This window comes from Mus caroli, unplaced genomic scaffold, assembly GCF_978045245.1.
Source record: "Mus caroli unplaced genomic scaffold, Mus_caroli_1 scaffold_19, whole genome shotgun sequence".
Classification (NCBI taxonomy): Eukaryota; Metazoa; Chordata; class Mammalia; order Rodentia; family Muridae; genus Mus; species Mus caroli.
Genome location: NW_028227274.1, coordinates 58,057,501 through 58,080,583, shown reverse-complemented (window position 1 = coordinate 58,080,583; position 23,083 = coordinate 58,057,501). Strand labels below are relative to the sequence as shown.

Here is a 23,083-nt window from a genome sequence, read left to right as displayed (position 1 = left end):
AAAGTTTCCTTGGAGACCCCAAGATGTTAGAGATGCCAGAGCCATGAAATATCTGAAGAGGAAAGCTGCTAATACAAAGTAGAACCAGTGCAAAGGAAAGAAGTTTATTGTAGTCAACAAAAATGAAAGTAATTAGAGATCTGAAGAGTGCTTTGGCATCAGATGTGGAGATGCAGAGTTTGGAGTTTGCCCATCTGGTTTTATCTCTTGGTTTGGACCAGTATTTCTTCAGTGTGAGTTTTGGAATTGAATGATAATATATATCCTGTGATGTTGGACATATTTGATCTGCTTTAAAAAAAATTTTTTTATAGTGGATTACAGTTAAGAGATTGGATGAATCTCAGAAGAGACTTTGGACTGTTAGACATTGTTGAGACTTCATAAGTCTTATGGGGACTTATGAAGTTGGACTAAATGAATTTTGCATTATACTATGACTAGGTATAGGCCTCATAGACTCATGTGTTTGAACAAGCTTATAGAGGCCAGGGAGTATAATGTGGCAGTTTGAATTTGCTTGGACCATGGGAAATGGCACTATTAAGAAGTGTGGTCTTATTGGAATATGTGTGGCCTTGTTGGGGGGAAGTTTGCCACTTTGTAAGCAAACTTTGAAGTCTTCTAGTGTTCAAGCTATGCCCTGTGTGGAAAAGACCCTCTTCCTCACTGCCTGCAGATAAAGATGTAGAACTCTTGGCTCCTCCAGCACCATGTCTGCCTGAGTACTGCCACACTTCTTGCCATGATAATGGACTAAACATCTGAAACTCTAAGCCAGTCTCAATTAACTATTTTCTTTATAACAGTTGCCTTATAGTTTCTCTTCACAGCAATAAAGTCCTAACTTCTTTTATGAATGTGAGTGCCCATGAATTTGGGGCATAAATGTTCAGAATTGAGACATCATTTTGGTGTTTTGTTTTGTTTTCCTTTGATGAGTATGAAGTGTCCTTCCCATCTCTTTTGGCTGAAAGTCTATTTTATTAGATATTAGAATGGCTCTTCCAGTTTGCTTCTTGGGTCCCTTTATTTGGAAAAATCTTTCCCTGTCTTTTATCCTGAGGTAATGTCTATCTTTGTTTCTGAGGTGTGTTTCTTGTATAAAGCAGAATGATGGATCCATTTTTGCATCTATTCTGTTAGCTTCTGTCTTTTATTGGGAAACTGAGTCCATTAATGTTGAGAGATATTAAAGACCAGTGATTGTTAAATCCTGTTATTTTGATGTTGGTATGCATAGTGTGTGTGTGTGTGTCTCCCTTCTTTTGGTTTTGATGTTATGGAATTATTTCCTGTGTTTTTTTTGGATGCAGTTAACCTATTTGGGTTGGAGTTTTCTTTCTAGTATCTTCTTTAGGACTGGATTTGCAGATAGATATTGTTTAAATTTGGATTTGTCATGAATATTGTTTTCTCCATCTATGGTGATAGAAAGATTTTCTGGGTATGGTAGTTTTGGCTGTCATCTATGGTCTCTTAGAGACCACAAAAGCCCAGGCTTTTCTTGCTTTTTTTGCTTTTGGAGTCTCTGTTGAGTACTTAGGTGTAATTCTGATAGGTCTGCCTTTATCTATTTCTTGGCTCTTTTCCCTTGCAGCTTTTTATATTCTTTCTTCATTCTGTATATTTAGTGTTTTAATTATTATGCGGCAGAAGGATTTTCTTTTCTGGTCAAATCTATTTGGTGTTCTCTAAGCATCTTGTATATGCATCTTTGGGAAAATTTCTTCTACCATTTTGTTGAAAATATATTTTTTTTAAATGTCCACGTTTAATGTAAAAGGTTAAGCATTGGGTTATTTACACGTGCATTAGAAAAGATGGCGGAGGGGCTCCGAGAAGACAGTTCATATCAATCAACCCCATTAAATAGAAGCTTCTGTTTCCAAACAGGGTCTCGGTGGACCAGCACCAGCTTCAGATGAGGTCAGCCACGTTCATGGGCATCTCATCTATCTGGGTGGAGTAGTACTGCTCGATGTCCCTGAGAATCCGGATGTCATCATTCTTCACAAAATCGATGGCCACACCTTTTCGTCCATACCGACCCGATCTCCCAATTCTGTGAATGTACAGTTCTCTGTTGTTGGGCAGGTCATAGTTAATGATGAGGGACACCTGAGGGACATCCAGGCCCCGAGCCCAGACGTCTGTGGAGATGAGCACCCGGCTGGCACCTGACCGGAACTCCTTCATGATAGACTCTTGTTCTTTCTGGGGCATGTCTCCATGCATGGATGACACAGTGAAATTGGCTTCTCTCATTTTCTCTGTCAGCCAGTCAACCTTCCTCTTGGTGTTGCAGAAGATGACGGCCTGGGTGATGGTCAGCGTGTGGTAGAGATCACATAAAGTATCAAAATTCCATTCCTCTCTTTCCACGGCCACAAAGAACTGTTTGATGCCTTCCAGAGTCAACTCATCACACTTCACCAGGATGCGGATGGGGTTGGTCATGAACTTGTTGGTCATCTCCAGGATCTCATGAGGCAGTATGGCACTGATGAGAACGACCTGTGTGGCTGGTGGCAAATACCTGTACACATCATAGATCTGCTCCTTGAAACCTTTCTTCAACATTTCATCAGCCTCATCCAAAACCAGCATCTTGATAGCCCGTGTCCGTAAACTTCTCCGGCGGATCAGATCAAAGACGCATCCCGGCGTGCCTGCCACCACATGCTGCCCGTAATCCAGCTTCAGGATGTCCTCCCCGACATTGGTGCCCCCAATGCAGGCATGGCACTGCACGTTCATGTAATCCCCCAGAGCGAGCAGACCCTTCTGAATCTGCACCGCTAACTCTCTGGTTGGAGCCAGAATCAAAGCTTGGCTTTCTCGAACCTGGATATCCAAGCACTGCAGCACTGAGATACTGAAGGTGGCCGTCTTGCCTGTGCCAGACTGAGACTGTGCAATGACATCTCTCCCTTTAATTATCTGCTTGATAGCACGCTGCTGGATCGCTGAAGGTTTTTCAAAACCGTAGGCATAGATGCCGCGCAGCAGGTCCTCTCGCAGGCCCATGGTGTCGAACGTGGGGGTCACATCCACCTCCTCGCTCGTCTCGAACTCCACTTTGGTCATGTCCTCCTCTTTGAGCAGCCTCTTCCACACCCAGCCAGACGTCGCCATCTTGGCCGTGGCCGCCATGATCCCGATTCTGCTGAAAGACTGAAAAAAAAATTTTTTTTTTGATGTTCAAAGAGGGGCTGTATTAGAAGGGTAGTTATGGGGGAGGGACCATGGAGGAAAAAGTGTGGAGGGGGTCAGTCTTCCTTTAGGCTCCCGAACACAGCAGCTGGTACACTCTACTGTTCCAGTCGGACTTCATTGGGCTCCAGGTCCATCTCGTCCTCATCCTCGCCCAGCTGGATCTCCTCAGGGTTGGCCTGCTGAGCCAGCTCTGCCAATTCCTCCCTGGATGCATCACTCCTCACAAAGAAGATCTTGCTCTGGGCCCTGGGGGGCTGGTCCCGCTCTGCCTCAGCTGCCAGCTGTTATGCTCTCTGTTCCAGCAACTTCATGTCATCCATGCCGCTCTGCCCAGGAGCCAGGTCAGACACGGTGCCTGTGGCACTGCCCGACACCTTGAGCATCTGTGAAGCCATGAAGTTGACCTGAGTATTGTATGTGGCCTGCACACTCCGCCGTATCCTCAGCATCTCCCTGATGGTATCCTCATTGCCGTGCCGGACCTCAAAGTCCTTCCATGTTTGCCAGAATGCCCCAGTTGTCCGGGGATCACAGATCTGGGAGCAGAAGCTGTAGATGGCCCGGGCGCGGTCGATTTCACCGAGCTTGCACTCCATGTCTGCAAACCGCAGGCACATCTCACGGGCATGCTCATCAGACAGCACCTCAATGGCCTTCTGGTAGATGCCACGAGTGTGGGTGATGCCATAGATCTCAGCAGCCCGCTTGATGTAGATGTTAAACATGTCGTACTGCTGTGCTGGCTCCACTGCCCTGGTCGCACGGTCATACACAGCCATGTCATGGCGGGCAAGGCCCCATTCCTCCTCCAGCTGTGCGTAGAGCAGGTATAAAGTCTTGGCATATTTTGGTGGGCAGCCATCGAGTGCCTGCTCAAAGAGATCCCGTGCACACTCCAGCTTTCGGCCCCCATAGCGCGAGATGAATTTGGTCAGGTAGGTGCTCCAGATGTCTGAAACATTGGGCCACTTGAACAGTGAGATGCCACGCTCATATGCCTTGAAGCTCTCCTCAAAGTACTTGTGCTCCTCCAGGAACATGGCATAGTTAATAACGATCTGTGGCGTGGCTATGCGCAGGTCCAGGATTCGGTCATACACTGCCTTGGTTGACTGGAAAGTGCCCAGGCTTTCCTCCAAGTCAGCAAGCATGGACCACACCTTCAGTGACTTATATACACCGTTCTGCACAGGTTCTGAACCATCAAAGTACTCAGCTCGGCGGGCAGGCAAAGCCGTGGCTTTCCGAAGCAGCTTTAAGGCCTCGTCGTAATTCTCGTGCCTGAGCTCCAGCTCCCCACACTGGCACCACACACTTGCCAGGTCATCCACCTGCTTGAAGTTCACCTTGGTGACCTTCTCTAGGATGACACGAGCATCATCCAGCTGTCCATTGTCTTCGTAAAACTTGGCGAATGCAACCCACAGTGTGTGGGGCTTGCCTGTGGCTTTGAAGGGGTCTACTGTTTGCACAGCCTCTGTGTATGTGTTGATAATCTCCCGAGGGCGGCCCTGATGGAGGGCTACACGCTTGTGCCACTCGTGGACGTGGTGTGGGTTCTGTCGCAGAAGGACGCTATTGAGAAGCAGGGGCCGTCGGCTGATGAGCTGTTCGAAGCGGGCCAGGTCCACATCGTCCTCCTCCTCACCCCCCAGTTCAGAGGCAGTCTCCATCTTCGCTGCAATCATGCTCTCCTCAAACTGGGCGTAGCTGTCGAACACCTGGGTGAAGTCCCGCATGGTCATCACCGTGCGAATGGCCTCCTCATACACATCCCGAGCCTTTTCGAAGTGGCCACTGCGGATATAGTAGTGTGCCAGAGAGCACCACAGCTTGCCCAGCTGGTCAGTGAAACGGGTGAGCCCACCACGGATTATGGCATCCACATTGAGAGACTGTACCTTGTCTGGATTCTGGGAGATAAGGTCACACAGCTCGTGCCACAGCTGGTAGTTGGATTTACCAGCCTTGGATACAAAGCGCTCATCATTCACCACGGTGGCCAGGCGCTGTGCAGCCTCGTCTAGCCGGTCACTGGATTTGAGATACTCGATGTATTCCTCAGCGCTCTCAGGACTCAGCTTGAGGAAGCGACGGTAGCCTCGCACAGCAGTCTCAGGCAGTGGGTAGGAGCGCAGGAAACGCAGATACAGGGGCCAGATGCGAGAGTGTTGTGTTATGGGCAGTGCCCTGAGGACACGGTCAAAGGTGCGGCGGGTATGTGTTACCCTTCCCTGGTCCATGAGAAACTGGCAGTAGTCTAACCACAGGCGTGGCATCTTGTGCATGAACACAAAGGCCCTCTCATGGCAGTTGTTGACATCTTCATAGGCAGGGTCAGTCACACAGCGATGTTTCACCTGTGCCCGGCGTGCCTTCAGATAGCGGTACCAGAGTTTGTAGCTGCAGGGAAGCAGTTTGAGTGCCCGCTCATACAACTGGTTGAGTCGGGGCTTGGGGGCCCCCTGTTTGAACTCGATGTAGCGGAGCCAGCATTTGACGGAGAACTGGTTCCTCATGATTTCTTCCTCATAGGGAAGGTCCTCTTCCTCAAAAACAAGGTCCGGCCGCTCGGGACGCGGAACTCGTGCCATCACCACCATCTTCCTGGCTCTCCGGTACAGTCTGCAGCCCAATTCCCAACAATGGTTCAGTCGCAGCTGTGAATAGAAGTCCAAGGATCTAGTAGTTACTCAGTCTCACACAGCAAGCAGGCAAAGGGCAAGAGCAAGACTCCCTTCTTCCAATGTCCTTATATTGTCTCCAGCAGAAGGTGTAGCCCAGATTAAAGGTGTGTTCCATCACACCTTTAAAATCCCAGATAAAAGGTGTAGCCCAGATTAAAGGTGTGTTCCACCACACCTTTAATCCCGGATTACCTTGAACTCCGAGATTTAATCTTCTGGAATCCATAGCCACTATGCCTCAAAATCTCCATACCAAGATCCAGATCAGAAGCTTCTATCTCCAAGCCTCCAGATAAGGGTCACTGGTGAGCCTTCCAATTCTGGATTGTAGTTCATTCCAAATATAGTCAAATTGACAACCAGGAATAGCCACTACACCCTCTTTTCCCCCTCCCTCTCTTCTCTTCCTCCCAAGTCCCTCCCACCCTCTACTTCCCTTGATTATTTTGTAAGTAGGACTGAAACATCCACTCTTTGATCTTCCTTCCTCTTGAGCTTCATGTGGTCCGTGACTTGTATCATGTGTATTCCACACTCTTTGCCTAATGCCCACTTATCAGTAAGTGCATACCATGTGTGTTCTTTGGTGACTGAGATAGCTCACTCAGGGTGATATTTTCTAGATCCATCCATTTGTCTGTTGATTTCATGATGTCATTGTTTTTAACAGCTGCGTAGTACTCCATTGTGTAAATGTACCACACTTTCTGTATCCATTCCTCTGTTTAGGGACATCTGTTTTTTTTTTTTTTTTCATAGCTTCTGCCTATTATAAATAAGGCTGCTATGAATATAGTGGAGCATGTATCCTTATTAAATGTTGGAGCATCTTCTGGGTATATGCCCAGGAGTGGTATAGCTGGGTCCTCCGATAGTACTATGTCCAATTTTCTGAGGAACTGCCAGACTGATTTCCAGAGTGGTTGTGCCAGCTTGCAATCTGGTCAGCAATGGGACTAAGTGTTGAACATGTAAGAGTGTTGCTTCTCGGCCATTAGTGATTGTTGCTCCCTGTTGTTATTGATGTTATTTTTGTGTTTGTGTGGTTATCTTCTATTGTGTTTGTTGAAAGGAGATTACTTTCTTGCTTTTTCTAGGGTGTAGTGTCCCTCCTTGTGTTGGAGTTTTCCATCTATTATCCTTTGTAGGGCTGGATTTGTGGAAAGATATGTGTACATTTGGTTTTGTCATGGAATAGCTTGGTTTCTCCATCTATGGTAATTGAGAGTTTTGCTTGGCTGGCATTTGTGATTTTTTAGGGTCTGTATAACATCTGCCCAGGATCTTCTAGCTTTCATAGTCTCTGGTTAGAAGTCTGCAGTAATTCTGATAAGTCTGCCTTAATATATTACTTGACCTTTTTCCCTTACTTCTTTTGGTATTCTTTCTTTGTTTTGTGCATTTGGTGTTTTGATTATTATGTGACGGGAGGAATTTCTTTTCTGGCCCAATCTATTTGGAGTTCTGTTGGTTTTTTGTATGTTCATGGGCATCTCTTTCTTTAGGTTAGAGAAGTTTTCTCCTATAATTTTGTTAAAGATATTTACTGGCCCTTTAAGTTTGGAGTCTTCACTCTCTTCTATACCTATTATCCTTAGGTTTCATCTTCTCATTGTGTCCTGGATTTCCTGGATGTCTGGGTTAGGAGCTTTTTGCATTTTCTTTGACTGTTGTGTCAATGTTTCCTATGGTATTTTCTGCACCTGAGATTCTCTCTTCCATCTCTTGTATTCTGTTGGTGATGCTTGCATCTATGACTCCTGATCTCCTTCCTAGGTTTTCTCCAGAGTTGTCTCCCTTTGTGATTTCTTGTTTCTGTGTCCATTTTTAGATCCTGGATGGTTTTATTCAGTTCCTTCACCTGTTTGGTTGTGTTTTCCTATAATTCTTTAAGGGATTTTTGTGTTTCCTCTTTAAGGGCTTCAAGTTGCTTACCTTTTTTCTTCTCTATTTCTTTAAAGTAGTTATCTATGTTCTTCCTAAAGTCGTCTATCATCATCATGAGATATGATTTTTAAATCAAAGTCTTGCTTTTCTGGTGTGTTGGAGTATCCAGGGCTCACTGTGGTGGGAGAACTGGGTCTTGAAAATATTTTTTATGCCTTTGAGCTGGCTATCTTCTTCTATTTCTATTATTCTTAGGTTAGGTCTTTTCATAGTATCTCAGATTTCCTGGATGTTTTGTGTCAGGAAATTTTTTTAATATAACATTTTTTTGAGTGATGATATATCAGTATCTTCAGGTCTATCATTTACACCTGATATTGTCTCTTCTACCTCCTGTATTCTGTTGGTGATGCTTGCATCTTTAGTTCCTATTCTCTTTCTAGGTTTTTCATCCCCAGGATTCCCCCAGTTTGTGTTTTCTTTATCGTTTCTATTTCCATTTTCAGGTCTAGAACAATTTTATTAGTTTCCTTCACCTGTTTGATATTATTTTCCTGCATTTCTTTAAGGAATTTAGTCATTTCTTCTTTGAAGGTTCTATCATCTTCATAAAATTGGATATCAGGACATTTTCTTGTGCATCAGCTGTGTTAGAATATCCAGGGCTTGCTTTAGTAGGCTATCTGGGTTCTGGTGGTGCCATGTTGCCCAGGCTGTTGTTAATTGTTTCCTTGTGCTGGCCTTTAGCCATCTGGTTGCCTTTGCTGCCCAAAAGCCTAAAGGAATGCAAGCAGAGCTGTGGGCCAGAAAATGATGCACAGGGGACATGGTGCAGTTCGATGCTGCTGGGTGTTTTCCAGGGGGACTTGGGCAGGGTCCTACTTGGATGTCCCAGTGCTGACAAGTCTCCAGTAATTCAGGTAGGGCTGTTGGGACAGAAAAAATGTAGCTCAGGGGACAGGAAATAGCTCACTGCTGCTTAGCATACCCCAAGGGGACTGGCAGGCAGGGGGTTGGGAGGTGGAGGGGGTTCACCTGGTTGTCCTCTGGTTCTAGTAGTCAGAGTCCTGGGCTGGAAAGTGGAGTGTAGGAAATTGGGTGCTGCTCACCCTGCTTGGTTAGCTCCAGAAGAAACCAGCAGGGAGGAGATTCACCTGGATGTTTCTGGTTCCAGCAGGACTCTGGAAATGCAAGCAGAGCTAAAAGTTCCTGAAACCTATGATCCTGCTGTCTGTCTCAAGAAGTATGAGGATAAAAGGCACACATCACTATGGGTAGCCTGTTGAAATCAAAGTAGCTGTGGGGTAAAACATGCACTGTCCTTTTTATTGCTTAAATATGATATGTAGCTCTTGACTGTAAGATGTTTATGCTTTCTGATGTACTTGCTGGTTTATGATGATGATTCCAATAATGGGAACTGGAGGATCCTTCTATGTTCAAGAGCTGCTGAGACATTATAGTGCAGCTAACAGTTTTATCATGTGGTGTTCAGTGTCCTAGAAAAATCTTTTGTCTCTGATTTAACTCATGTTTTGCAAACTCTTCACTACTGGCAAGGCTTTAAAGAAAAGAGTGAGTTCATGAGTCCTTTGTTATTTGTGTGTCAAGCATGAGGACAAAGATATGAGAAGATGGGTCACATTTTATAAATGAATCTGTCATTTGTTGACTGAATTATTTGTTCTTCCTTCCTAAATAAGTATTTTCCCCCTAAAATTGTTTGTTAAAAATTGTTAATTAGGGGGTTGGAGAGATGGCTTAACAGTTAAGAGTCCTTGTTGCTTTTGCAGAGGACCCAGAACCCACATGATGGCTCATGACCTGGTTGTCCCTGGTACCAGCAGGCCTCCAGAATGCAGGCAGACTAAATGTCCCTGGAATGGCACATACCCTTAAACCCAGATTTTTGGAGATTGAGGCAGGAGAAACAGGAATTCAAGGCCAGTTTCAAATTTATAGTTGAGTTTGAGGCCAGTTTGTGCTCTATGAGATCAAGACACTGAAGTTCATACATACATACATACATACATACACACACACACACAAAATACACCCCTCCCAACTCATACACAGTGAATTACATGCACACACACATATACACTACCTCACACTCATACACATTTCATATACACACTCTACCCCCACATTCACACACACATTCACACAAATACATACACACACATACTATCCCCCACACTTACACACATTTATACACATAGTCTCTCTCTCTCTCTCTCTCTCTCTCTCTCTGTCACACACACACCACACTCACACACAGATATACACACACACACCCTACCACTACCCTCACATACATTCACACACTTCCTCCACATACATTCATACTAACCACAAACATCCTACCCCATACTCACAAACATGCACGCACATTCACAGTCCAACACACACACACACACACACGCCTTGTCCAGTGCTTGTGTTTTCCTTCTTTTTATAATTTAGGGATGTCAAAGACTCTACTAGAAAATGAGCTAACCTCAAACTGTTCACACTTTCTACTTGGAGGCTACTGATGGCTGTCCCCCCTCCCCCCCTTTTTTAAAATTATATTTATTGGCTTTAAACTTTTTTTATACAATATATATTTTTTATTATATTTTTCTCTTCTCTCAACTCCTCCCAGAACTTCTCCATAGTAGTTGGCTAACACAAAATAGCCTGGGCTTTTGTTTGCTTGTTTGTTTGTTTTTGTGCTTTCCTGTTGTTTCTTTGGGTAAGTTTTGCTCCTTTACCCTTAAAGGGACTCTGGTGTGCTCTGAGCTTGAATTGGTGATCACAGCAGTAGGCAAAGCAGATCTGATTCTGCTTCAAAATGGCAGCTTGTGATTGTGGGTAGGGCTTGACTTGTGCCACAGTGAAGGACAACCCTATGCTTGTCTTTGCAGATGCACAACACAGTTTCCCAACATTTCCAGGACCTTCTCCTTGATGAGCTTAATTAAGATGGAGGACACGATGATCAGTTTCTTTACAGGTGATTTAAACATCCCATGTATATGAAATAAAACTCCATGCTGTTCTAACTTTTAAGGAGAGGTTTTACTTTAAGTACATTTTAGATGTAAATAAATTATGTATTTCCTCTCTAAAACCGTGATTGATACTTTCATGCTTGTAGAATAGTGAGAGCCAAGGTATTAGCTGGCAAAGGAAGAAGGGAACAGACTTGAGGCCATGATCTGTTGCATGGAAGTGAAAGAACCTAGTGGGGAAACCCCCACCCAACTCCCGATTCAGCGTGCACCCAAGAATCACAAATAGAACACAACACCTTGATGTAACAACACGAGGTATTTTAATGGCGGAGCTCCGGGTCAAAACGTATCTCACACAGGAGACAGTGGATTCGACCACGAGGCTTGGAAGCTAGGGGTTTTTATAGAAAAGGAGTGGGGCTGGGGGAGGAATTGGCGCGGTTTCACATGATTGGTCCATTTAAACATCAGCAGCCTGAGGTCAGAGGGGTGGGAGACAGGGAGGCGATGGGCCTGCCCGGGCATGTCCTGGTCTGTTCTGCTATGTTCTCAGCCCCAGGTTTCAAAGCTCACAAACAACTCTTTGGGCTATTTGACATACATTACATGAATCACAGGTCTCAAGTTTTATTTCCTTTCAGAAGGAGCCTGACTGTATTTCAACAACTTTTAAAGAAACAAGAATCTGTATTTCCTGGAACATTCTATACCATGGGTTTGGAAATTAACTCATGAAGAAATTGAATTTTGTCCAGAAAATCTTCATCAATAGATATACTTTCTTTTTGAGGTGTTAAAAATTTTAAGCAGGCTATGAAAAGGCTCAGTTGGCTTGGAACAGAGTTTAGGAATCTATAGATGTTAAACAATAGATTTGTAACATTCATAATATGCTTTCTTCAACCAGCCATATTTGAAAGACCTTGAGAGTTGTAGCAAAGAAGGAGGAAATGGGTTTAATGAAATTAGGGGAATGTTCACGTGGGACAGGAACTGCAGATTTGCTAACCGTTTTTAATTGCTGTCTTAAAGACAGGGTCTCAGTCTATAGTCTCTGGAACCCATGATACTCAGTGTGAGTATGAAAGGTATACATCACCCCGTGTAGCCTGTTGGGAACATTATAATCAAAATAGCTATGTTGTAAAACATATACTGCTTCTTTTAGTGTTTAAACGTGATGTGTGGTTATTGAGAGTAGAATGTCCATGCTTTCTGGTGGGTATGCTGGTTCATGGTGCTGATTCCAATTAAGGGAACTGCAGTTGAGGATCTTCTTATGCTCATGAACTGCTGAGAAATTATAGTGTGGTTAGCAGTTTTATTATGGGATGTTTGATGTCCTAGAAAAATATTTTGTTTTTTGTTTAACTTACGTTTTGCAAACTCTTCACTATTGGCAACATTTTAGAGAAGAGAGTAAGTCCATGAGTCCTTTGCTATCTGTGTGTCAATGCATAAGGATGAAGAAATGAGCTGGTCTTTGCTACTTTGGGAGTTCTTATTTTACCCATCCTTTATCCCCCTGGTTCCATCCACTATCACTAGTCAGGAGAGAATGAAGGATAGAGGGGAGAAAGATAAGAGATCTTAGAATCTAATATTTTTCTTATTTCTTCTTTGAGCACAACTACTAACAGTTCACAACTACCCCCTCTGAATGACCAACAACTATCTATCCCACCCATTGGGGCTCTAGCATTTATATACTCTTTGAAAATTTTCCAGAATTCCAAATGTCACACCATCACAGAAATTACCTGCATCTGGAAAAACCATGCCTTTTGCTAGAGCACAGTCAGCAAATCAGTCAGCTGCTATCGACAGTCCAAAGAGGCCCCAGATCCCCACGCCTGAGATTAAAATGAAAACATATTCTTGCAATATTTCCATGTTTTCAAGAAAACCAAAATTTCAAAATAGTCACAACATGAGAACATGGGGCACATTTTATAAATGAATCTGTCATTTGTTGACTGAATTATTTGGTCTTCCTTTTTAATGAGTAAAGGGTTTTTTTTTTTTCATAAAATGTTTGTTAAAAATTCTTACTTATGGGGAAGGAGAGATGGTTCAATGGCTCACAGTCCTTGTTGCTCTTGCAAAGAACCCACATTCAGTTCCAAATGCCCACATGATAGTTTACAACTATTCCTAAATTCAATCCTAGGAAATCTAATGCCCTCTTCCAAACCCTGGGGCACCAGGCACACATGTGGTGCACACCCATGGACACAGGCAAAACACTCACACAAATAAAATAGAATAAATATAAAAATTAAAAAAAAAACTTAATTAGATCTATTAAAACATCCTTAAAATAGTTACACACTGACAAACGTTTTCAGCTCCATAACATTTTTCTGTCAGAAGTAGTCTGTGAAAATCCCTACACGTTACAGACCATTAGCATGTCAGGCAAGCTCCACAGTCCCCTTGATCAATGACTAGCATGCTGGGGTTTGTCAGCCTTAATATGAACAAGATGACTTTGTCAAAAAAGTAAAACTTCAGATTTTGGGAGATGCTCCTGCTGCTGAAGCTACTGTCTTTGATTTTGTTTTCTGGGTCATTGTTTTACAAACTAGATGCAAAAATCCCAGTGAGGCTGGGAAGTTACTGTGAGAGTTCCTAGGGTCAGAGCAGAAGAGATGAAGCAAGGGCAAGTTGCAGTGAGGGGCTGCAGGGAGCAGCAGATCTGATGCCTCATTTTTCCCTCTTTCACAACCCCCAAGACCTTTTGGTGTGCTAAAAGAGTGATATGAGCTGGTGACCTTCTGTTTTTTTCCCTCTGTTCCCTATAATGATAATTAGTACTTATAATTTTATGCCACAAGGGCACATTCTAGGGGTATTAGACAGATGATGCCTGTTAATTCTGTGAAATGGTTATTATTCTCCCCTTCTGCTTCATAGAGAAATGGAGGCTTCGTGAATCTTAGTGACTTGTATTATGTGTTTCACCATCATGGTTTGGATTGAAAGTATCCCTTACTAAAATTAATGAGCTCATTAACTCATGTCTGATTGGGGAGGGTCTAGAAACTTTAGGACATAGGACCTAGGTAGAGAAAGTTGATTGGTAGGAGCATACCCTGCTGAACTGTGTTTTGTCCTGGGATTTGTTCCCTCCCCTCCCCTCCCCTCCCCTCCCCTCCCCTCCCTTCTCCTCTCTTCTCTTTCTCCCTCTGCCTCTCTCTGTCTTTGTTGCTGTCTCTCTTGCTCTCTCTGTCTGTCTCTGTCTCCTCAACTCTCTTCCCCTTGCTTTCTAACTACCCACATGTTTGTGTCTCTGTAGTGTTCTGCCTCATCAGGAGTTCAGAAATCAGTAGAGCCAAGCAAGGTGGATGTAGACCCCTGATACCCAGAGTTAGAAATTTCTTTGTCCTTACAGCAGTTCTCTCAGATGCTTTGTGAGATGAGAGGCTGTGGAGTCTGAGTCTGAGGCAGCCTGAGTGTTGTTTTCTGAGAGCCAGTTCTTTGTTATTTCCTGAGGTAAGACAGGGAGCAAGCTACCTCAGTGGGTACATGGGCAGACTATTTCAGGCACTTTTCAAAAGCCAAATGTACTAAGAAGTGCCCCTTTGGAAGGCCAAAATCTCTGCTTAACAATTAATTATATTGTCTAACAGTGTTATTTTTAAAAATGTATTAGATGTAAAGGTGGAGGAGAAATTGACCAAAATTTGAGAGGCTTGCTGGTTAGTTTACTTAAAGTTCATACTCTTGACACAATGATTATATTTTAATGTGAAAGATACTCCTGTCCAAGAACAGTCCCACACATCCTTTGCAAGAGCAACTGGCATGCCTCCCTCTCACACACTGTTTGCTTCCCTCCACTATCTATTAATCCTGAAGATAACTAGGTGATAGATACTGTGGTCATTGCTTAGAACAAAGGAGCATATTTAACCACTCAAGTCTCATGAGTTCCAAACTTAAGTAAAAATGGAACTTATAGTAATGGTGTCTTGAAAATACAGTGCAATTTACTCTGCACACACAATGATTTAAAAGGAAAGCTGGAAAATGTAAAAGATGGCTTATTGAAAAATGTCCAAAAAGATAGATACTGAGAAAGAATATATATATATATTTAGCAGATAGCTATGGTATTGCATAAGAACTGCAAGATTTTTGCATGTCTTGTGTCTCTGTACTCTGGAAGCCAATGTCTAGCACATGAAACCTCATCTTTGCCAAGAGATATGTTGGAGGTAAAAGCAGCAAAGATACTGGAACTGTATGAAATTTTATATCTAATTTCTCATGGAGGCTAAGAGGTCTCAAGATTTCTAGTTATAAGCTGAGAGTACAGGCAGACTAAATTACAGTTCTGGTCCAAGTCAGAGAGCCAGAGGTGTGATTTGTAGTCTCAGTTTAAAGGAGGAGAAGCCAGACATATCAGCTCAATGAGAGAAACTTCGTTCATTCATTCATTCAGTCAGTCAGTCTGTCTGTCTCTTCCTCCCCTCCCTCTTTTTTTTTTTGGTGCTTTGGAACCGGCACTACCACTGGGCTATATCCCCATCAACAATTTGTTTGACTCCTCCCTTTTAGTCTACTCAGGACTTAAATAGATGTCAAAGAGAGAGATCCACCTTGTTAAATATATGAATTCAAGTGTTACCTTCCAAATACTCTTATAGACATGTCTAACAAAGTATCTGGGCATTCCCTAGTAAGATGACACATGTCCCATCATGCCACTATCAAGATGACACTTAAAATTAACATATTTATTCAAAGTGATCTAGGCTGATCTGGTCAACCTTGTTGGTCATAATTGTCTACAGTATCCCTGGTAAATGAGTATCCCTGGTAAATGGAACCTAGTTGATACCCATTGTTACTAGTTGACCAAAACAATTAATGTCTTTGAGATAACTGTCCTGAGCACATTATAATTTAGCTGGAGAACCACAAAGCAATTGTACCACAAGACTACCTTGGACCAGTGACAACAGAACAGAATGCTTTGAGAGAACCTACTTTACATACTATAAAATTCAATGAATTTTCAGTACATCGTGAGGTGCTGTGGTGTGTGACCACCACCATTTAATTCCTGAATGTGTTTGCCACTCTCAGAACATTCTCTCTCTCTTTTTCTCTCTCTCCCCCTCTCCACCCCTCCCTCCCTTCCTCCCCTTTCTCAGCATCTGATGATGATAATTATTTCTTTAACTGTACTATCACGGACCAACCTAAAAGATGCTGCATCATGAATGTATTGCAAAGATTCTGGTGCATCATCCTTAGAAGTTGCTTACATGTGTTGCACAAAATCTCATCAACACCGTGTTGTCTGTACCTCATTCGTTGCCCAGGTGTACTTCTTGAGAGGGGAATACTTTAAATTTTTTTGTTCATCTTGAAAAGTATCTTACTAAAATCTGATCTACTGTTTCCTCCTTTCTTTTGTGGGAAACACAACAGAGCTTGTGCATTGCTGGCAGTGTTTTCCCACCAAGCACTAGGCTGGCCTTCCTGCTATAGAACTACTTTTATCTTAGAGAGTAAGCCCTGTTGCCAGGAAATTTTCCTCCTGACTCTTTTTTAATAGGAAGGTTTATTCTGCGTAGGGATTCCACTATCTTTTAAAATGAGCCTGGTTTTAACGTGTTGAGTGTATAATTTGTGTACAGCTCTTTTTCATTTGCTGCAGTTACAACAGTAGTTCTTCTTTGTCTCAGGCCATACAGCATCTTGGATGACCAGTTTACACAAAACTCATTAAAAGGTAGCATGCTTTGTACAGGCATATTTCTGGGGAGACAAGTATGAGGTGTCGGACTTTGAGGGGGGCCCCAACATTTTTATTACTCAAGAGCAGCCAAAAGACTCTCAAAAGCAAATGGTTTAACCCCAACCTTGCTAGACACATCTACAGATCCAGGTCTTGTGCTTAAAATTTCTTGTCCTGGGTTGGTAGACATGTCTACAAAACATGTGTTATGTGAAAGAGAAGGATCTGAAAATCTAAAGATTACTTATCTTTACTGATCGCATGCATGCTCTGCAGTGTTTATATTCAGGAGCGTGCCAAGCCACAGCATGCAAGGAAAAACACTTCCTTTATAGGCTCCCCTTCATGTTTTCTACCTTTGGAAATGCCAGTGGGGCTACTGGAAGGGAAGGCTGAGGCCATGTGTCTGTTGTTGTCCTCTCTGGGGAATAATCATAGCATGGCTTGCCATTCGGATCCTTCTGTGTTAATGCCTGGAAATGTGCCCAACCAGGAGTCTAATCTTACCAATCTCTAATGCTGTTTTGATGTAGTGTAGTTAATATTCAATGCTGATGCCCTTGAGCCTGTATCAGTAGGAGATACATTCTGAGATTTTTTTTTTTTCTGTTTGTGCTAATAAGTCTCATCTGACTTGGTAAGTGGCTTTGTATTCTGCTCAGTGGTGTGTGAAGTACATGAAGTCTTTGGGCCTCTGTGCAAAGGTCAGATGAGAAAAAGCCTCATTAGGACCTGGCACTGACCTTTTTTTTTTTTTCAAACCTAATTGCCCCCTTTCCTGCACCAGCCACACTGGACTGCATGTTATATGAAGGAAAGCCTTTTTCTTATTACATGAATTCCCCAGTATGTTGCATAATAACCTACAAAAGACAAATGCTCTGTAGACGTTTACATAATGAGTGAATGCTCACTCTCCCCCTGCCCAGCCCTCGAACATCTTGTGTCTGCCTGCTTCATGTTCCTTTGCAGAGACAACCACTGATACAATGTTCAGTTACTCTCTTTTCAGTAACAACCAGCCAGGCAGTCAATGAATCGGAACTTCACTCCTCAAAACCAAGCCCAGGCGGACTAGGTATAATTTTTTTCCTCATGCAACAGAAGCAATCAACCACTCTTGCCATTTCTTTTTTTCACATGCTTTGGCCTGTGAGCTACAAATAACTGAGGAGTAATTTTATCTCAGCTAAACAATCACCTTTGGAGAGTCCAAGAGCCCGTGGCATCTGCAAATGGCTCCCTTGTCTCCGTAAGACATCCATCTGCAGCTGCTGCTCTGCCAGGGGGATTAGTCTGTTATTGTAACGGCAGAGCACATAAAGGGCAGAGAAGGCAATGCTGTCCGGAGGGCTTCAGACTCTCAGGATATTTGCAGGAAATTAGGGACTTTGTTCTGAGGAAATTCATTGGCTCGAATGATTTGTTTCCCCATTCAAAGCAGTCTTTTGTCAATAGCATGTGGCATTTTGTAAACTTCCAGGGCAGTTTTAAAAACTAGAGCTACCACCTGTTGGCTTTGCCATAGAGAACAAGTGACAATAACTAAAGGGAGGGCATCTAAGTGTCAAGTGGAGGCTCTTTGTCCTTCCATTCCCCTCTTCTCCTGAAGGCAGCATGCTGTGTACGAAGCACTTGCCTTCAGTACAATGCAGCCCATTTGATTCCCTTGGTGTCTCTGGTATCCTAACACCATTGGTTAAATCTGTGCTCTTGTGCATCTCTGTCACCATCTTCTTTGCATGTCCCATAATGACATGGTCCAGGGACACGGTGTCTGTTTTGAGGTGGTAGCATCTTCTTTGTGCCCTTTGGTTTCTTTCCTGACTTTTGGATCGCCCCTCTTTTGTGATTCACATGTTGAATAAACTCAATTCAAATGAACCCACTTCTCACCTAGACACTACTGGAATGTATTGCATCCATATGCATGGAAGAACATACTTTCTGGAATTCAGTCTCTCTCTCTCTTTCTTTCTCTCTCTCTCTCTCTCTCTCTCTCTCTCTCTCTCTCTCTCTCTCTCTCTCTCTCTCTCTCCCTCTCCATCAAGTTTGCCAAAGCTGTTTTTTGTTCCCTGAAGTTGCTGAGCAGTTTTGAGGCCATCTTCTCATCCCCGTGAACTCAGCCTTCTTAGACTGTGTGGTGAACAATAAACCATCTTGTTCTTTGAGACTCTTCTCTCTTTCACTTAAAAACAAATAAGGTGGGCTAGGTTCAGTGGTATACACCTTTAATCCCAGAAAAGAAGGCAAAGGCAGACAAGTCTCTGTGAGTTCAAAGCTAGTCTGGTCTACATAGTGAGATAGACCCTGTATCAACAAACAAACAAACAAACAAACAAACATGAGGTGGGCAATGCTCAAACAACCTTCTGACATGGACTACTTCAGACAGAACCAAGGCATATCAGAAGTGAGCAGCCTTAGAAAGATAGACCAACTTATCTGATCCATGGAGTCAACATCAGAATGAAGCAGGATTCCTCCAAGCACTGAGATTACTGCTCCTAGACTAGAATTATTAAAGGTGGCCTGAGTGTTCAGACAAGTCTAAATGGATACAGTTTACAATAGTGTATTTTGGGGAAAGCTGGGACAGGAGAGAATAAAAATGTAAATATGTTCTTAAGTATCAAGTCCTAATAAGGGCCAGCAGTGTTTCAGATCTCAGGGGCAGTCTGTGGACAAGCAGAGACACCTTGGTCTCTGGGAGGAAGGAGGCAGATGTTCACAGATAAGTAAACATGTAACAATGGAGGAGTGGTTGATAATGGGCAGCAGGATGAAGGAAATAAAAAAAAGCAAGGTGGTAGCAGTCATTGAATCACCTGGAAAGGCCACTCAAGGAGATGATAATTCAGCTCCAGAAAGAGTCCATGTGCTAGTCATTTCTAGAAGGATCACATAGTTCACTTGTCAATTTTGGGGCTGTTTCTATGCTACTGTGGTACTTGAAATGAAAAAGGTTTTGTATAGCAGAAGAAACTATCAACAGAATACAGACAGCTTACAGAATGGGAGAAAAGCTTTGTCAGCCATACTGGAGACAAGGGGTTAATATCTAGGAGATCTCTATCTCTATCGCTATCTCTATCTCTATCTCTATCTCTATCTCTATCTCTATCTCTGTCTCTATCTCTGTCTCTATATACTTCAAAAATTAAATACCAAAGAACAGAGCTGCCAATTGATAAATAGGTCAATGGTCAGTTTTTAAAAGAAAAATGGACAAATGATCAATTGATATTTTAAAAAGTTTTCAGTGTCTCTGGCAATCAGGGAAATGCAAATTCAAACTACTTAGAGAATTCATCTCACTCCAGCGAGAGTGACAAACACCCAGAAAACAAGTGACAACAAATGCTGGTGAGAATATGGAAGAAATGGGACTCTTAAACACGGTCGGTGTGAGTATAAGTTAGTGCAGCCACTGTGCAAGCCAATGTGGGAATGTCTCAAAAAAAAAAAAAAACTGAGAACAGTAACATTATATGACCCAGCTCCACCATTCCTGGACATACACATAAAGGATGTCACAACCAACCAAAGAGATACTTGCTCACTCACGTTAACCGATGCTCTTTTTGTAGCAGCACAGAAATGGAATTAGCCTAGACATCCATCATCAGATGAATTAATAATGGAAATAGAGTTCATGGGACTTTAGTCATTTGTAAAGAAAAACAAAATTTGAAATTTGCAGAAAACGGGATGTGACTAGAAAGCAGCATTTTAAGTGAGGTAACAGAAGCTCAGTAGGACAAACACCATATGTTCTCTCTTAGGATTCTAGCCTTTATCTGTCACATGTCTAGGTGGGGGCAAACCTGGTTTTGAGAAGCCAGAAAGGATTATGCAACTGAAAAAATATGTTCTAAAGGTGGAGAAGACAGTTGAGCAATGTAGAGGGTGTGTTTGTGTGTAGGGGAATACTAGGAGGAATGGTGGGGAAAGGGTTACAGAGATGAAGAAGTATCTGTGTCTGTGGATCAACTGAATTAAAATATGTGTGATAATTCATATGGAAACCTATTACTTGGTAAGCTAATTTAAAAAATGAAAAGTCTAGAGAGATGCTTCAGTGGGAAAGTCCATGTTGCCCCTCCCCCCTTTCCCCTCTTCTCCTTGATTGATTCTGAACAATAAGCTTATACCTAGTTGATTATTGTTTCTTTTCACTTTTTGTTTGTTTCGAGACAGGGTTTCTCTGTGTAGCCCTGGCTGTCCTGGAACTCACTTTGTAGACCAGGCTGGCCTCGAACTCAGTGATCTTCCTGCCTCTGCCTTCCAAGTGCTAGGATTAAAGGCGTGCGCCACCACGCCCAGCTTCTTTTCACTTTTATGTACACTTTGTACTGATGTCTTCCACTAAGACTATAGAGGTATTTTATCTCATTTACACTGTGTCCTCATTACCCCTTGGAACCTCCCATTCCCTTTCAATTGGATCTCTTTTCAGATTTGTATTACAACAGCCATAAAAATATCACTCACATCTGAAGGATATACTTTCCTATAATTATGTTTACAGTCTGGTATATTCTTTTGGTCTTTCCAAGTTTTAATGAGTTACTCATTTAAAATGTGATGGGCTATCATTAGTTCTTACCCAAGCACTTCCTTAGAACTGAGTCTCCTTGCGCACATTTGATTCTGGCCTTTTCTTGCAACCATTCCTCTTGAGGCTTTCCACGATTCTTCTGTAACCAGGCTTGGTTCATTTTCCATGCAGTAGTCACTGTGAGCCCACACTCTCTTGTTCCTTTAATTGGGCACTCTGATTCTTGACTGTCCTGTCTTTCTTTTTCTTGGAGAATGTAGGCCAAATAATGACCTCCATAAAGATGTTGAAGTCCTGATCTCTCAAAAAGATGCATGCTTACTTACTCCTCAAGGCACAAAGGGTTTTGCAGATGTGGGAAGATGGCTATGATTTATCCAGACTTCTTATGAACGACAGTGGAAGCAACAGAGTTAGTAGTCTTAGTGTCAGAGAGACTTGAAGATATTGTTGGCCTTGAAGATAGAGGAAGAGGCTATGGGTTAAAAAGAAAGGGTAGCTTCCTGAAGCTGGAAATATCATAAAAAATAGAACTTCCCCAGATACTCCAGCAAGAAGCATCCCTGTTAGCTCAGATTCCAGAACCATAAAATAACAACACATGCATGTGGCTTTAAACCATGAAGTTCCTGGAGATTTTCTACAGGAGTGATAGAAAACTATTATGGTAGATGAGCGTTTAATTTGTTCAAGTTTTTAAGTAGCTTTAGAAAATGCAAGGAAGAGATGGTTTTAACCTCTTAATTATCCAAAAAAATCTGTAGTTTGACATAAGAAGTTTTTAAGGATGAAAGTAGGGTTCTGGACATTTATTTACACTGTTCCTACAATTATTTCCTTATTTGCACGTGTGTGTACATAGGCGCATTCATGCCTATCTCAGTGTGTGTATAGAGATAAGAGGGTAACTCCTTCCCTCATGTGGATCCCAAGAATCGAACTCACATCATCAGTCAAGGTAGCAAGCTCCTTTACCCACTGAGCCAACTTGCCGGCCTGGGCATATTTTTTCCCCAGGATGCTGAGTGTTTCTCTGTCATATAGTTTTATTCAATAATAAACTTAAAGCCACTCTCTGATATCTCCCTGCATCCTTTCTGACCAGTTTTGCTCACTTCTCTGAAAGTGTTCCTGATGTTGAGAGATGTGTTGTTGTGTGTGTTTTAGTGTGACAAACAAGTTCCAATTGCTTTCAGTTACAAAGCCTTTTCAGTGCTATCTGTTTGGTAATTTCCTTGTCTCTCCCTCCTCTCTGCTCTGTTTCTGCAACACTTGTTAATAGGATGGAGGACTTCCTGGGCTCATTCTTGAATTTTTTTTTCCCCTGCTGTTTTCAATTTTTTTTTCCTTTGTCCTACTTTCCGGAGAATGTCTTAACCACATCCTCTAGCTCCTCTTAAGGTAATCATTTTTCTCTATTATTTTTTTTAACTTCCGAAAGATTTTCTTTTCTTCCCCACCCCCCTTTATCCATCTTTGAGCACTTCTTTAAAAATGTGTGGCTGTTTCCTCCTGAACAGACCATCTTCTTTTTCTCCATAAAGGAAATATGGATCGCATCAAGCCCTCTGTTTGCTATTGGGTCTTGCCTTCCTAGTGTGTGTGGCCTCTGCTGCTGGTCTGCCCACAGTGTTTGAGAGTCAGCTTGGGTGTGGGGTGTTTGTGGCTGGTGTGGTCTGCTGACTGAGGAGCCTCGCTGAAAGGCTTTCTGGTTCAGGGATGGAGTTGAGCTGTTGTAGTTTATCCTTCATGTGCTGGTCCCTATCAGTTAGCTCAGGGATGCTTCCTTTGCTGTTGTCTAGGCAGCAGAAAGACTTTGCTAGTGTTCCTGGAGACAAATGGAAGAAGACACCCACCCCTCTCACTGCTCACTATATAGACATCTCTTAACCCTTTCCCTTTTCAAGTGCCTACACAGAGCTTCTTTGATTTAAATTTTCTAAGTCCTCTGGCTGGAGTATGGAATTCGTGGGTTTTA

The 23,083-nt window shown here is 42.8% G+C and overlaps 2 pseudogenes; both read right to left on the bottom strand.

Annotated features, from left to right (window-relative positions):
- Positions 1 to 1,762: 1,762 nt before the first annotated feature.
- Positions 1,763 to 3,156, bottom strand: LOC147000302 (eukaryotic initiation factor 4A-III pseudogene; annotated as a pseudogene).
- Positions 3,157 to 3,215: 59 nt separating this feature from the next.
- On the bottom strand, positions 3,216 to 5,837 carry LOC147000301 (pre-mRNA-splicing factor SYF1 pseudogene; annotated as a pseudogene).
- Positions 5,838 to 23,083: the final 17,246 nt, after the last annotated feature.